Here is an 18,506-nt window from a genome sequence, read left to right as displayed (position 1 = left end):
CTCCCCGAGGCGGCGGGCCGAGCACAGGCCCAGAGCTCCGGCCGCCGCCTGGTGAAGACCATCGGTCACGGGCTTCCGCCACTGCTGGGAGCAGGCTTCGAAAAACGGGCATTCTACAGAACACGCTTGAGCCGGATTTTTTCCTTTTTTAAGCTGAGAATGCATACCAGCTTTCACTGTTGGAAACGTACATGTACATACACGCGCACGCAGTGTCAGTCTGCAGTTACGTATACGTATACGTGTGTATACGTACAAAATTTAGCTCCAAAAGGCTGCTGAAGGAGCAAAATAAGAACAAAAGTCAGGAGTTTGCTTTTTTTCGTAATTGGACTTTTTCTGAGCCCTGTAGAACAATTGCAAAAATGCTATACCAAAACCAAAGTAACTTGTCAAGGTTTGGAAGATGACAACACAATCCATGCTATCTCAAGTATAAAAATTACAGAGAAAAATTAAAAAGCAATGAATACAGGGTGGGTTTCTTTTGTTCCTAAGCTATGAGCAAAAATACCATGCTGAGGTTATCACTTTGTCTCAATTATTGTAACCTTCTCCTATCTTCCTGTCCTCAAAATGCCACTTTACAATAGTCAGATAACAACATTGTTATTCTGGCCAAACTACTGTCTCAGTCTCTAAAACCCTTTGCAGTTTCCTTTTCTTCAGTGTTTCAAATGCAAGCTCTTTGCCCACACCTCTGAAGTGCTGCACAACTTCTGTTTAGGTTCATATCCTAAATTATGTAGCTTCCACTGCTACATGCAGTAGCAGTCACCTATAGCCTCATTTTCTTTCTCAATCTCTTTCCTGCTACGTATGTTTTCTTTTTTCTGCTCTAAATCTTGTCCCACCATTTCTCCTTTAAAGGTTGCGTTTCCAGAAATCTTTTTTACATGGTTGCCTTCACCAGTGGGCTTTTCAGACCTAATCATTCCTCAAAGTGTCTTGCCTGTATTAGATCCTGATCTTGCTAAGGAATGCAAGATGATCATTAAATGCTCATTTACATGTTATGCAGATGTCATAGATCTTATATTGCAAAATTCTGTGGCTTGAACAACATTTTAGTGTTAATTGTGTGTACGTGTTCAGGATGCTGCAAAACTGTATCACAATCGTAATGTGAATAATATTTCAACTTTAATACCAGGGATTGAGAGGAATACTTTACCAAGCCATTGAACACATCGCTGTTAATCTTCCAAACGCCACGACCATCCAAAGCTTCCTATTTTGCCAACTACAGAAATAAAACTTTGACAAGAAAGAAACTAGTTTTTGTCTAATACATTTTCATAAATGCTTTTTTCTGGACCACTGATAAGGAAAACACCTTTTCTGTCATTTTTTACTAGACCCACCTGTAATTAATGTACAGACCTACACCACCATCATTTGTGGGAATCCAGCAACAGGACCTGTTTGCAATCTGGATGCAAGGCCGTGACTTAAAATAGTGTCTCTGTGCTCAAATGATGCTAAACGTTTTCCTAAAACATCAAAGCACTTTTGTTTAGGTCCCTGGATTTGTTGCATTGTTTTGTCCTGTGTATGATCAAGTGAGGAAATCTGAAAACATGGCTTTTGACAAAATGCAGTAGTAAATCTTGCAGTGTATGCATAAACCTCAGTTAGCAGTGCTGATTGTACAACTGCAGTGTTATAAAATTTATTCCCTCTTTTGCTTCTGAAACCCAAAGCCCATCTAAATAGATGTCCTCAGGTGGGCTTTACACATCAGGAAAGTTAAATGAATACATAATTGACCCGCTGGTAGATAGTAACACCAGAATAGCTAAACTTAATGACTTTGTAGAGGAATGCAGAAAGTTGACCTGCAAGCTGAACTAAAATACAGAAGCTCAAAAAAATTACATGGTAGACTAAATTCCCTTCTTAGTAATGCCTGGTCTAGAATGAATTCTACTTAACAAAAACCTTTGTATTTTGACTGATATAAGAGAATAATCTGGCCTAGAATGCCCTTTGTATATTGCTTACCTTATGACAGGTTTCTTTACCTATGGCTTGGTACCTGTAGAAAGTATTATGGGATTAATACAAGTCTAAACAAGCTTTATATACTTTTTTTTCCCCTACCTTTAGATACTTTGTATCTGTTTCACCCCGAAGTATAAATACAGTAAGGAATTTAATGTAAAACAACGTTTTTAGGCTAGCATAGGAAAAAAGTGTTGGCCAAGATTTTTTACAATATGTATGTTCGTACGCCAAAACCATATATACTCATAATCCAAAACCTAAAATTGCCAAGCACCTGCCTGTGTCTCTGTGGAAGAAGGAAGAGTGTGATGGCTGTATCGTTTAAGGCATATTCAATATTATGTTTAACTGTTCAGCATGCAAAAACGCTGGGTAGTTCTGACTGACTTCATCCGGGCCGGAATTTGACTTTGTGGTGGCAGCAGTTTTGAGAAGTAATCTGAACTGAAGAGATGGGAGGAAAGTTAAACCCTGTTTAATGAGTGGGAGGGAATGCTGGGCACCACTAGGTGGTGTGCGGCAGCTGTTCGCCTTGCCTGTCGGAACCCATAAGTAGAGAAATGACAAAAACACTTCATGGACTGAAACACGGTATGTGCCGTATGACAACAAGAAATGATCAGGCCTAGTGCTCCTAGCTGCAAACAAGCATGGATGCTTATCTCCCACTGAAGTCCCCGGTAGTTCTATAGGGAGACTAATAAAAAAAATTTGAAAAATAACCTATGTAACTACAGAAAACATTCCCTTACTTGATAACTACCGATAGTAACATCACTTTTTCTCTCTAAAAATGCAAAAGTGAAAGATAGTATTTTCTCTTTTTCAAAGCTAAAAAGCAGAGTTACAAACATGGTTAAAAACCTGAACCCCTGAACATCTTTTTTGTACTTTCAAGTGCAATTCCTTTGTGATCTGTAGACTAGAAGAACATACTATCAACACTTTATAGAACAATCTAAGTAAAAATAAAAGCAGTCAAATAGTCAATTTCCATTTTTTTTTTTTTTTTTTTTTTTTTTTACCTTTGTGAAAATGGTGTACTCTCTGATGCAGGGATTATTTTAAATTTCTCCATGCTGGTCTCTATTTGCATAGTTACTGAATGGTGAATGTAGAATTGCTGATAACAGGACATCCTTTCAGTAAACCAAGAGAGATAAATTACCGGCTCCCTAAAATATGTTGATAAGCATACAAGAATACTTAAAAATGGGGGTTTTCATTGTACATACATCTAGGAATCCGTGGACGGAACAAGGTTATTTCACAGTGCACAACGACAGAAGTTGTCCATAAGGAGGAATACATCATGTCACAGTCCTCTCATCAGCCTGAAGGACAGTAGTACAAGCAACATCTGAGTAAACTGTTTGAAATGGGTATTTTTTGGTAAGGCTAGAGCTATTGAATGTCTTCAGCCTTTCTTGCTAGGTAATGCCAGGTATATGCCAGAAAGGTATTTGATTTCGGAAGGCCTCCCTGAAACTTACTACCCAAACTGCTAGTTTCCGTACAGGCCTTCATAGCTTGACATAAAATGCTGTCCAGATCCATGGTTCCCGTAATGCATGCTGCAGTATGGGTCTCTTGAGCTGCTTTGGCACACCGCTCCATTTGGATTTGAAAGTAAGTACTGTTTTTCTCAGTTTCACCCAGATTTACCTTAGCACAAGACAAGCCTGTTAACAAAGTATAAGAAAGAAAAAATCAAAATTAGTAAAGATTAATTAGAAGTTCAGGGTTTTTAGGAACGAGATTGGAAACAAACAGCAGATCAAATACAAAACCCCCTTCTTGCTTACACTGAACAGAGTGATATTTCTCTAGTTTCTTAAAACTAAGCATAAGCCGGAAACTTTTTCTCATAGTACTGTCAGTTAAAGATGTTGTACTTATTTTTCCTAATGTTTTTATTACAATGAAATTGCTAGAATGGATGTAGCTATAGATGCACCAACATAAAAATCCTTTTGACTGCATATTTACTTTCCCTGGGGAAGAGTTAAGACGAAACAGCGCCAACTGCATCATCAAAATTTGTTATTTAGTTCTTAGGGTAGAATTGCAGGATGTACTGTTGGTATCTGCTCAGTCAGCAGCAAACTCACTATTATAACAGAGGGGCAGAAATACTAGATTTATTTATTCCCCATAGCAAACCTCCTATCTATCTAGACTCACTTCATATAAAAAGGAATACATATGTAATATTCAGACACTTTTATATTTGCATAGCTGTCAATGTATTTAACAACATGAGAGATTGGCTCTATTAATGGTTCCTGAATAGCAGAAGCTATCAGTGACTAATTAAAGATCATGTCATAGCCTTCCAACTCTGCTTTCTTCAATATGTCTCATGCTGTAGAAAAACTACATTAAACATTTAAATCTGAATGTATTTCAGATTCCTTAATTTATGAGCTAGAAGCTTTAGTTATTTTGAGTCCAACTATGCAGAATTCAGAACCATGAAACTTCTAGAACTGACTTACAGTACTTCTTTTATTCCTTTTTTATTTGCTTACCTAGTAGCTCTTATTTGAATGGTGAGAATTACAGTTCCAAGATGAATTTTGATTCTGCATAGCATGATTTTGGAAATAATTCCCCATTTTGAGGAGAGGAAGGACTATTTTATCAATAAATGTAAAAAAAAAGTTGGATACTTGAGAATGACTAGAGGCTTATAATCTCAGAATAAATCACATTAAAGAAGTCTTAGATCCCAATTGCACTTTTTTTTGTACTTATGAGAATACTTGCTTACAGGGTAAAATATCCCAGAAGAGATAAGTGGTTGAGGGGCACTCAATTTGTTTGTCACATATTTTGAAAATATGTTCCATGGGTATCAAAATCATATTAATCCTCTGCCTTGTAAATGCTAACATGTAAAATTAACGTAAAAACTACAAATCCATACAACTTATAGACATTTTCAGGATAAAAGCCTATATTTAATTCTTACCTATATATGTCTACTGATGAATTAAAATTCCTCATTTTAGATTTTTTACAGCCATTCTTTGACAGTTTTTCATAAGCTGTTAATTAGATTTACAGCTGTAATTACTATTTCCTTATGAATAAGATTTTTTAATTTATTTATTTTTACCATACCTTCCTTTTATGGAACATTTTGATTCACAATATGTAAAACATACTTTCAAACAAATATGTATGTAATCTCACGCTCTCAAGAATAACTGAGATTACAGAGTAATCAGATTAAAGAATCTTTTTGAAAAATCAGTTTTGCAGAGAATAGTCATTAAACTGCAGAGTGTATGAGACACCTTTGGCAAATCAGTGAACACAGTCTGCGTAAACAACCTTTGATCAGCAGTTTCCACAATATCATTATGAACCCCAGTTTTTGCTGTAATGGTATATGACGAGTGAAAGGCAGACCAAAACCAATTCATAACTGTGATTTTTCCATCTGAAAATTAATTTGTTGACTGAAAAATACCTACATAATTTCAGAGATGATAAGACATAATAAGGTAGGACTATTTTTTTTCTCCACTCACACCCTGAGCCAGATTTCTACACAAAAGTCACTTTCCTCCTTTCATCTTCTTATTACTTTCCTGGTAAAGTGACATATTAAGCAGGTATGTAAGTGGTTGGTAATTTTAAAAAGCTGCATATTTAAAAAACTTTGTGTATGACTGATCAAAGAAGTGAATATGAAGAGTAAAGACTGGAGAGAGAAGGTGAATATGCAAAGGAAGCTATCACATTCAATGGGAACCAGCTATGAAAGGCTACCAAAGATTGTGTCTGCCTAGCTCAACTAATACAGCTCCAAACAGAGATGATTTAGGGCTCTTTAGTCCAGAATACATCGGGAAGAATTAGCAAGATCTGATACTTAGAGAAATAATGCAGAACGTCCTCTCTATGTGAGAAAGAGTATCACATCGGACCAGTTAGACCTCACAGCTCAAATATGAGACTTCAAAAGTTTACACCCTCTCTCTTTCATCAGCTAAAAAAACCAAACATATCTCAACAATATGAAACAGTACTGGGCTCCTTGCTTCAAAGGCAGAAAGAAAAAGCAGGATATGAACAAGTCATGTAGTAAATCCCCATGCAGAAAGAAATGTGCTTAAATAAATGGCATGCCACTTAGCAGCACCTTATATCCCATGCTTCCAATCCATGCCATAACATCCTGCCTTCTTTAGGGCTCATTCAACCCCTCAGTGAGCCAATTGTGATTACTAGCTGCCCTGTCATGCAGTCTAACATGCGAGGTTGGTGACCTCAGTATTCCAATAAATGAAAAGTTTGTGAGAGAGATTTTTTCTCTTCCCTCCATCCCTCCAAATAGAAACTATAGCCAATGCTGTCTACTCGGAGTTTATAACTCAGGACAGAGAAGCTAAATTTGCAGACATAAAGGACTGAACGAAAACTCAGAAACACCTCCATTTGCCCCCAGTTTTGGGGGGGTCCTATCTTCTACATATATATTTCTGGCTTAAACTAAAAAAATACTATAAACAGTATATGAAGAAAACAATTACTAAATGCAGTTCTTTATAAAGCCAGACTGAACACAAAGAGAAATAAAAGACTAACCGCCTAGCATCTTCCCACAGCCTGTGCGTCCTGGCATTTGGGGTAGAAGTAGATGTGGTACAGTCATTCTTCCACTGGAAACGGGCATGTAGGAGCTGGTTATGTCCCAGATTTGTTCTCAAATTTTTAGCCAACACAAGATGAACTGATGGGTGGTGTGTGAAAACATTTTGGTTCCACTGCAAATGGATCCATTGCAATGAACAAGAGAGAAGCAAGGAGAACACTGACTCAGATGACTGACTACCTTGGAAATGCAGTTGGATTCAGGATCTGGCTATCTTCAGTTACAGCTGAAGAGCCTCAGAAAAACGAACATTGGTCGATGGAAAAATCAAATATCTGCTCAGTAGGAAGCAAAATAAGTAGGAAGTCAAATAAGGTTATTTTTAGTTCCTACTGCATCATGACCAAGATATAGAAACTTCAGTCTGCCTCCCAATTCTGACTATTCACAACCAATTTCACAAGTCACAAATTAATGTTTTAGGGACATTACAGACCAATTAAAAGTATTGACAAAATTTCTGTTAACTTCAACCAGATTTCAGTTGAGATACTTCATCTGTAAATAAGAACTTGCCAACTTATGTTGGCCAAAAAATCATCAATAGAACATCTCTGTCCACATGTGTTGCAAGTGTATTATTTTTTAGCTGAATTTTGGTAGCTTTTCTATGCCACCTGCAACCTTTTCTTTGTAGGTTAGTGCAAGTTTGTACCTCCCATTCAGTTCGTTCTGTTTCCTCAAGGTACTGTGATTCTCATTTCATTCAGTTCTACCTTCTATCCATTTGACAGTTACCAAAACCACAAGATGTTGGGAAGTTTAATTTTTCTTCTTTTTTTAAGGGACACAAGTAGTGTCTCTGTAGTTTCGAAACATGGCTTGGCTGTTTGTGGTTTCCCTTTATTATATAGCATTTCATTCTAAAAAGCAAGAATGTGAACTGAGATTAGATTTAAACTGAGTATTTCCAAACATCATGAGAATTCCTCTATCAAATAAAACTTTCATCTTAATTATCCTTAATAATTTCCACTTTGCAAATATAAGGTCCCTTAATGCCTTTGGAAAATGAAGATTATGAGAAGGAGACTATACGAAGATAATCATGTCTCATTTTGCAGAATTTTAAACACCTTCTTTCAGATAGTAAATCTAATGTTAATTAATAGCAGGGTATAATATTAGATTTCTCTCTCTTATGAAAATCCTGGATAGAATGTTCCCTGATGTAGTATTTTCCTGTGTTATTTTATATATTGGTTCCAATTTATAGCAGAACATATTGCTTAAAAATGTCAAGTAACTTACTCAATAGCCAAGCAAAGAGCTACTGTCACAATTGAATTACTTTTCATTATTTTAGTACAGACTGTGTAATTATAAATTAATATTTCTTTTCAGTACCTCCGAAAACCCTGCCCACCAAAGTTTTGAACACAGGCAGGTGCTTTAGGTATTTGGGCTGGAGGGAAATTCCCTGTCGTCTTTAATTTATGACAACCTCAGTCTGTGTGTATGTGTGTGCACAAGTCTGCGTATACAAATGCACAGAGTTCTAATCCAAACACACCAATGCCTTATTTAAGTAATTACGGCAGCTGCACAGCAAGCTAAGCACTACATTTTTAGAAAAACTCATCTTATTTTCGTTTTCTGTAATACACAATTCAATATCCTATCAACTTCGAAAAACAATTTGTCTGAAACTAAGATATCTCTACAGAAAATATAGGCAACAATTTCTTTTTAAGACTGTTGCTACTTCCTGTTGTAAATTGTGTATGCATGCTCTTAAAAAGGAACATGCAATGGATTGTATACAAAAAGGAGAAAGTGAGCCAACATTAAAACAATAGTAACACAACAGCTGTACTTCCATGTGAGAAAACCATTAAGCATGCAATAGTTAACATTTCTTCCAAACACTCATTACATTTCATAAAGCCAAATCAGCCACCATGACAAAATAAGCGTATTTATAATGTAGATCTTTTCAATATTAGAGATTAGAAAGGATCAACAACCACCATAAGGACAGGAAAATGAAACTCTTCTTCCTTCCCCCTCTGAGTATTTTTGTGATTAATCTGAAGTAAATATTTTGTTTCAAAACAATCCGTAGGGCTTGATGTTGAAGTTTTCTGTGGCTGGCCTCTTTATAAATCTGGTTTAAAACCTACCTACCATTTAATTAGCAGAAAATATTTTTAATCCTCTCCTATTGACTAAAATGGCATGGAATCAGTCAGGCCTAAAATTAGCTAAGCAAATCTGTATTTTTTAAAAACACCTCCCTCCTCAAAAAAAGACCCCACAAACAAAACCAACAAAAAACCCACAACACCACAAAACAAAAAACCCAAACCCAGAAACAACAAAAAAAAACCCCAAACCCCAAGCAATCAGGCAAAATAAAGTTCTTTACAACTGGTAACGCAGATTAATATTTTGATCTCACTATAAAATTATTCCTTACCAAACTATGACAATAGATAATATTATATCTTTATATCCTTTATTATATAAAGAACTTTTACAAGTCATATGGCACTTCTGCATCCTTGAATTACAGAAAAGATGAGGTGGGTAGGGTCCTCTGGAGATTGTCTGGTCCAATTCCCCTGCTCAGAGCAGGGTCAGCTGGAACAGATTGCTCAGGACCACATCCAGCCGGGTTTTGAATATCTCCAAAGATGGAGAGACACCACAACCTTTCTGAGCAACCTGTTCTACTGCATGATCACCCTCACAAGACCTTCAGTTTCATGATCTGTCTATATAGGCTACTGTGTAGTAGTAGCAACAGCTGGATTGCAGTGAACAGCTATTCAGGTCAGAACACAATATGAAAGCAAAGGTAAATTATGGAAGAGGACAGGATGAGGAACTGTATTCTACAGAAAAAAATGCCTTGTAAACTTTAACAGCTATGTAGACTGGTGAAAAGATCTTTAGTAGTCTCAAACTTAAGAGAAAAACCTCTCGTCTCCCCTTTCTAATCACTAGATCTCCATCTATGGGTGTTTAACTACCTGAAGGACGTTTATATGCCTTAGCAATTTCCTTTGATGAACATTTTGTTATTCAGGAATAATAATGAGAGTTCTGAGTTAGAATAAATCTGCACTGCCATGTGTAGTGTGGAAGAGGAGTATCCAAGATCATTCATGAAGCAGAAGCAGCCTAGGCAAGTAACGTTGATGGCATCTAACTAGAGTGTGCTTCTGATACCTACACCCCACATCTCATGTTTGGGTATCTCTATACTACACTGCAGCACATAGTCCAGTTGAACTCCATTGCACAGACTGTCAGATTTAGAATGTTTATATCATAATCTATCTTAGTATGAGAGATCCCAGTGCTGGGTTGATAACAGACCTAACACATTTTTCCCTAGGACATAAAAGTTACAAGTATACTTGGATAATACAAATGTTCGATCTGTGCCACAGTGGTAAATAATGGTCAAAATATGTAGTCAAAGGGGGGATCACAGCTGCTTCATAGGTATGCTCATTCAAACAAAAATGCAAACTAAATACTAAATGATACAGCAAAGAAAAAAAGAAATGCAGTCCTTTCTTATATTTTAAAAAAAATACAGAACTAAAAAAGCTCAATATTAGCTTCCCATTACAACTGCTATGCCTCCCTGCCCCCCAAAATAAAGATTAATGTTATGCCAAACACTGCTCAAATATCCGATGTCATTACTTGCTTGTGATAAAAAAAAAACCCAGTCAAAGAGCCATGTACACGTAAAAAGCTGGTGAAATGCCATGTTAAGGGATATGTTAATTTTGCTAAAAACTACTGAGAAAGAACTCAATTACAAGACGAAAGAAAACAGAGAGAAAATGCTGGGAGATAAATATCTTTTTAATCTAGCGTAGAAAGCCATAACAAGAACCAATTTCAAACAAGACATTCAGTAAATATTTTAATAGTGAGAGTGATTTACCACTTCAACTACTGAAAGGAGCTATTCTATATCTCTTGATTTCTTCAAAGTGAGTTTGAAAATCTCACAGTATAAATTTTTTTTATCTCGCTACTGGGTTCAATATCACATTGACTGGATGAAACGTAATGGCCTACCACAAAGACTGGAGGTGACTTATTAGTCTTTTTTTGACTTCTGTAAGTTAATGGGCTCTTCTATTTAAATGTGGACTTTCTGAGTTCAGGCAGCTAAAGAAATTATCCCCATGTTAATATTACAACTAATCACTCTATATCTGAATACTATTAGATCGAGTTTATACAAATAGAAAAGATGTCTTCAAGTTCAACTGCCTTAAAATATTAGCACTTCCTCTGACCTACCAACAGAGTCCCCAGTTAAGCTCAATGCAGGACTTTGAATAAAAAGAGGGAAGCTGAACACAGATGTATTCTCACATAGGCAATTTTAGTCTTGTTTTTCATTTTCTTTAAAATAAACCATTAAGTACTTGCTGTTTGGAATACATTTAAAAATACAAGTATTTTAGGCTCCTAATGAGTATGCCACTTGGATGGAATCACCCCCAAAATACGGGATCATGTTTATTATCACATGGCAGTAACTGCTGTATTAACTGTGTAGTGAAGGAGCTAAGGTTTGTGTCACACGGATAGATTCCTTATTTTTACTTCCACCATCCATCATAGTAGAATCTACTGGAAAATGGAGTACAAATCATTCACGAATTTACAACAGTAAGTTGAGCTAGTTCTCTGCTGTATCATTTCTGGAAGTGAATGCCTTTGTTTTGTGCCCTAAGGGCTGCTCATATGCATAAATAGCCCACTTTTTTCTGTTTCTGAATCACAGTGTCCAGCCAATACAAAAAAGATTATCAAGTATGAAAACTGCACATATCTCCACCACAGAACAATAACAAGATCTATACTTTGATTTCCTGGGAAATAAAAATTGTAGCTATACTTCCTGTCAGCCCATTCCTTTGAACATGTTCTCTTCATAATTTGGATTTGGAATCGAGTTTAAATGGCAGTTAAAAATTGTATGTGGCAGTACACAATGAAATTTAGCTTGACAGCTTGGACATCAAAAGTAAAAATAAATGACTTCACATCCAAATAATAAGTAATAACAATGTTAGCCCGCATAAGAATAGCAGGACTGGATTCAAATACAATATTAATTTTAGGGATATGAGTGACTAGGGAGAGACAGAGGCAAAGAAACAAATCCTTCATATAGCAATAGTCTCTTCTTATCCCCCAGGCAACTGGCTGCCTTTCACCTCAGCGGCAGAGCAATTATGTGGCATAATGACTGCAGTGCAAATAAGCAGAGAGATTTTATTAAACCAAATGAGCAAATCATCTGCGTATTATTGCGATTTGATTGACAGTGACAAGTGTTGAGCAGACACGGATGTGAATATGATAAAGAAGCTTGCAGGAAAGCTCTTGATAATGTTACTCTTGATAAAGTTGCTCTGCAAACCTCTCTAAGTAAATAAAGGGGAAAGAATATGATGCATATTAATTCGCATAGTTTGCAACCTGCCACAGGACTAGAGGAAAAGTTGCAATAGGTTCAGCACATGGCATTTCATATGAATTCTAAAATTGCATTTATGAGTCTCATAGACTTTACAATAATATATTAATATTAAAAGTAAAGGTCATTCCACATAACAGTTAAGCTGCCTGAGCTTCAACCTTTATATCAATAACAGACTGGGGCTGGGGGCACAAGGAGGAGGAAAACAAGCAGACTGATCTGAATAATGTAAGATGTTACTTTGAAAGATTGCTGCCTTTTGCTGCGATGTCCATTTACACATTTGTACTTTCAGTGGGCAATTACATTTTGGACAGGCCTGCCATCAGAATGATTAATTTGATACCTTTCATATGGGGATGCGATTAATTGGCATGGGCCTTCAGGCCTCCATATAAGCCACTGTTACATTAATGACTTTCTTATGACATCATAACTGCACAGATTCCAAAGTTTCACATCATTGCAGTCAGCGTGGAACTCAGGATAATTGCTTCTGGCACATGGAATGAGTTAACCAAGGTGACTAGGAAGCTTTGACAGCAGCACCCATGGAAGAAAAGCAGTGGAGATAAAATCACCTGTGCTGTAATGGTACTAGCATCATGAATAAATTTGGGCTTACAAGTTGAAATTGTTTTAGTGGATAAACCATGTGATAAATAGTTCTCTTTACTCCATTCCTTCATTATTTTTTTTATTATTTTAAATTTGAATGTGAACAAGCAACAGCATTATGCCACACTTCAGTTAACATTCTTTTGCCATCAAGTACCATCAAGTTGAAGATTTTCACTCTTTGAGAAAGAATTATATCTGAGAGGAAATGTTCTTGTCATATAAAGTACACTGTAAAATGTGGAAAGCATTTCTGATTTATGTGGTAATACTGATTTGAATATCTATTTGGACATATTTCAAAGAGACCAGCTTTGCAAGGTTCTGCATACTCTGAGCTGATTCCTACAAATTTTGTGCTTAACTATGCAAGTAAACTTCAGCAGAGGCATTCAAGAGCTGACATGCTCAGAATAACTGACGCTTGATAAAAAATACTTAATCCCTCTATAACTTACTTACATGGAAGATATCACAGATATATTTTCCACCATGTGAGCCCTCCAAACTCTAATGAGCAGTCCAAGGGGTATGAACTAAGAAAAAAACAAAAGACAACCTAATAAAATATTTAGTACAAAATCCATTTGTTAAAATTTGTTGTATAATTCATTTGTTATAATAAAAATTGTACTTACACTAATATTATATTTTATCATTTAAAAGCACGAGATTACATTAATTCCACAAAAAGGAACTAGAGTATTCAGTAAAATAAGTTACTGTACTAACCTAGTCCAGTTGTTGGAAATTAATTAGTAATTTGTTGTTTATATGAAAATCAGAATGAAATTTCATAGTCACAGGTTTTTCACTGTTTTGGAGTAAAATGTAGCAAAAGTATAGACAACACTATCTATACCCCAGGAAAAAACTGTCAGCATAAGAATTTCCTGTGCTTTAACATTGCTGTTTGTGGGTTTGTTTGTTGGTGGTTTTTTTAATACTTCGAATATAATTTTAAACTTTTTTTAAATTTAATTTTGGTAAACAGGTTTAAGAAATAGCACAAGCTAGACAAATTTAGAGTGCTTAATATTCTTCAAAGTGTATCCAAATTGATGCACTCTGGTCATTAAATATAGAAGTACTCTGGTTACCAGAGTTTGATCATCTTCAAAACCTAATTACTAATATGCAGCATTTTTTCTACCACAAAGCAGTTAAACAAATATCTAAATAAGTCAATTGAAGTCCAAACCATCCTATTCTAAAAAATTAATTTTCCTCTAGGAGAAAGTCTGAAATTTTACAATGAAATTAATTTTTAGATTTTAAGATTTAAATATGAAGTAAACCATTTGATATTTAAACTCAGTATTAACTACTTAAAACAGTTTTATGAGTTTTATTAAAGTCCTTGTGAGCCTTCTGGTATAAATTATAATCACATCATTACTATCACTTCAAAAATAGTGCATGTTATGATTTAAAATGCAAAATTTCTTTTAAGAGACAATTTAGAACCTATAAGCATTAGAAACAAAAATATTAATCATATTCGAAGTTAACTGACACAGTGATGTTTACTGAGACTACAGAGAATGGATTTGGGAAAACAGTGTTAATCTCTGTTCATTTTACTGAGGTGCTGTTAATAGTATGTAAAAAAAAAATTACTTGAAGTTATTATAGGAAATTAAAGTATGGAAATTTATTAAAACTTCATACTAATATGTTCTCCTGTTGCCATCACAATGTGGAGGGATATTAAGTTGGAGTACTAAACTGTTTCAAGGCTCTGCCAACCACTGAAAAAAAAAATTCAAATATTTTCTATTAAAATTATTGTCACTTCTGTCACACTTAAAACAGAAATGAAAATAAATAATTCCTCTTCTTAAAAGAATCAAATTTGTTAAGAATGGTGAAGCACTACCTTCCACTTTTATTGTATGGCTAGAACTTCACATGTGTCTCCTTAACCTTCAGGCTCCTTTAACAATATCAATGAAATGGTAGGTGTGCACATTTTCAATTTAAGTAATGCACACACACAAAGCTATTATTTTTCTGAAAATTTAGAAAAGAAAAAAAATCCCAAAGTTGTTACGATTGGGGAAATAGGACTGAGAAGATGGATGAATTCTATATAAGTCTTAATTCTTTGTAAAATTATTATGATCCCCTTTAAAAAAAGAAAGTCTGGGCTTATAGTGGAAACCTGAAAATTTTGCAGAAGACAACATGAATCTGTTCACTGTAAGGAAACAATTCAATTTTATTTAAAAAAAAATCATACGTCTGTATATTCTATGCAAAATGAGTATGGATATGCAAGTGTGGAAGTTGAGCAAAACCAGACATTAGCCTCATCGTGATTACTGGGTAGATTAAAAGGTTGACTCACTTTGTAACCCTACTTTTCAGGGTATGCAAATATTAGGTAGTCCTTTGGGGATACAATCTTCTTTCCCTGCTTTTGTGGAATCAGAATTGATTCTACTGTGTAGTAAGGCTGGCTCTCCTGGAAGGAAAGAAAGGAAAAAAAATTCAATCAAACAAACAAATAGAAGACAGATTTTAGACCCTAATCTGAGAGACTCAAGTTCTTGAAGTGAACCGTGCAGCAAGTAGCATTCACTGACCCTACATTTTCTGTATCATTAAAATCTTATCTATCTTACTATTTTAACACAATATTTACGAGGAACAAAAATTTGTTAGTAGTCCAGTACTGGAAAAGAAATATTTTCAGAGCTAAAATATGAATAAGAGAAACATTTTACATTTATTTTCTAAAAATATTACTTCTTAATTATTTGCAGGGGTACTTTGAGGGAGATAACCAGATGTTATGATAACCACTATCATAATGTTTCTGTAAAATAATACTTGAAAGCAGAATTGCAACATAAGCAATGTTTAAACAATCATGCCAATCCTAATTAATGTTTTATTAAATGTCAAACAGCAAGTATCTTCAGATGCTCCATTCTTTTTCTGAAAAATTAAACTGATTTGCTTAAGAAGTAATAATAATTAGGGACTTACCTTAAGAAAGCACTAATGCTGGTGTTAATTTTCACATTCAGTATTCCCACCTTTATTCAGTGAAGTATTTAAGCACACTGAAAAGTAAGCATATGCTAAGTGTTATTTCAAACTTCTACTGTTCTAGGAAACCTGAAGGATATGAGCTATTGAAGGCTAAACCAAAACACATTATGGGCTTATATATTTCTATAAAGTAATTGATGGCTATAGAGATAAAAAGCATGTATCACTGCACATCTCAGTTAACATGCAGCAAAAACCCACCACAACTTGCCAATGCATCTGGCCCTAGATTCTTAATCTTTTAATTAGGCAAAAGCTTTCATTGTTCTGGAGTTCTTACAAAGCTTATTGAGAATCCCTAGCTATCAATGCACTATTATTGGCCTTGTTATTGCTGTTAATATAACTGACTATGCTAGATATGGGTCTTACCACACTTCTCAATTCTTATGTTATCTTTCAAAAACAGAAGATAATAATTAGATGGGAGCTAAAGTCAGCAAGTTTACTATTAAAACCAAAAATATGAAAGATAACTGTTAAGAGTATTTTGATATACAACACAATTTATATTGATATTAGATATTTAACTCAGGATGAACATGTTATGACAAGCAGTTTTAAAAGATTAGACAATACCTCTTCTTCCACGCTAGAGTTATCACTACATCAGATAACTGATCTTGTTACAACAAGCCAAATTTTGTTGGTTCTTAAATCCAGGTATCAAATGCCTGTTCGGCTAAATAGGTTGCATCCAAAATAACTTATTTTTAATCAAAAAATATGAAACAAAGTGTAGTGAGAAAAGTAGTACTCAACTGTTGTTAGAGAAAACTACATGTTGAAATGGACCTGGCCACTAAATCCTGGCCTGGATTTAGTTTCTCTGGTAATATCAAAGCAGTGCAGTATATAACATAGTTTTAACAGTAGATGGAAGAACTTAACTACTGTTATGTAGTTAACACAGTCAGATACCAAAGTAATTTTTGAATGGGCTTCTTTCTTACCATGCAGGCTGAGGCTGTTCTAACTCTCAATTTGAGGACCAATCTTTGTCACAAGAAGATGGAAATATAGATACATTTCAAGTCACTTTTGCATCATATTATCCAAGATTAGGATCACATACTGTCAGTCATAATCTGTGTTATATGTGACGGTCTGTCACTTTACTATATTCATTGTAAGAACTAAGTATTAGGTCTGTAATAACAAGTGCCAAATAAAAATTTGCCATTTAAAAAATAACATTGAAGTGTTCAAACTAAACGGTTCCACTGCACTTCAGAAATAACGAGATACTACAGATAAAGGAGGCACTGGTACAAATCCCTCTTTGGGGAAGATCACAGCATTTGTTAAACTAGGCAACATCTTAGAATAAAAAAAAAAATCAGTTAAATTACATGTTAGGCAAGTATTGTTCATCTATTCTGTGACCTGTAGCTCCACCTCAGCTCCAGATAGTCCAATAATATCTCTAATAATGAGAAGTCATGATTAGTTTCTGGTTTACATGAAAAATTGAAAATCTAAAAGCAAAGTGCTAGGTCAGGGGTCCCCTGCTAGCTCAGAGGGTGAAGTGATGCATCCTTACGGGTATCCCATTCATAACTCATCTCACGTGACCTGTTAGCTTATGAACTCTGACAAGATCACTGCCCGAGGTAAGGTGGTATGGCTGGAGGCCATAACAAAATGTGTGAGCAGTACAGGCATTCCAGCTAGGCTACAAAATTCTCAGTGATGTCCGTAAGAAAGAGCACCTTTCTGAAACAGCTAATGCAGAGGTCACAGACAATTTGTAAACTTCATCAAACTGGAATACATCCTGCACAACACAGAACAGTTTGTAAAAACTAAAGGCAATCATAAACCAGACCATTAGATTTTGTCTCAATCCTTTCATCCTTTACAATTAAAAGCACATTTAATGTAGGAATCACCATTAAAAAAAAAGTGAACCATACCCAAATACATTAGTTGCTCTACTAGAACCTATCATTTATTTTGGTACTTTGGTTTTTATTTTGTCATTATTCTGTGATAATGACACTAATGAACTTTAATAGAGATAAGAGTTTTGGTTTGGTTTTTTTTTTTTAATTTTAGAAAAGAAAATACAAGGTTATTACACAACTTTTGAGAAAGTAGGAAAGCTAAGAACTGATACTGCACGAAGTATAAAACACAACTACCTCTTTTTCAAATTAAGTTTTAAACATTTGGGGAAAAGCTAGAGAAACAAAGGGATGAATATGTGGCTCAAAGTGGCATTAAAAAGTACATAGAGTCAAAGAATGGACATTGATTACCAATATCCTATCTCCAACAAAAAAGGGGGAATGTTCTGAGATAGGAGAAGACAGAATAGGTAAAATGATTGTGTCTAAAGCTCAGCATTGCCCTTGTATCCAGCTGTCTCTCAGTCCCAGTCATACCCTCTGCCCCACCTGATACACTCCTTCCCAAATTGTCCAGATTGCAGGATGACGACTTAGACAAGTTAATCCTATTTAAATAATTTCATGTCAACATGTTAAACTTGTGTTCTATACCAAACCCCCTAACTATTACCAGTAATATCTCAGAAGAACTGAAGTAGGTGGTTGACAATAACAGTAAAAGGGATTTTTTTTTCTTCCTTTAATTCAAACACTTAGAAGGAAAAAAACATGTCTCCAAACCAATGAACATGCAATTCTACTAAACCCAGCATATGCTCAGCCAGTGGATGCATTTCTG

This window comes from Haliaeetus leucocephalus, unplaced genomic scaffold (assembly GCF_000737465.1).
Source record: "Haliaeetus leucocephalus isolate CR32 unplaced genomic scaffold, Haliaeetus_leucocephalus-4.0 Scaffold92, whole genome shotgun sequence".
NCBI lineage: Eukaryota > Metazoa > Chordata > Aves > Accipitriformes > Accipitridae > Haliaeetus > Haliaeetus leucocephalus.
This window is presented reverse-complemented; position numbering follows the sequence as displayed.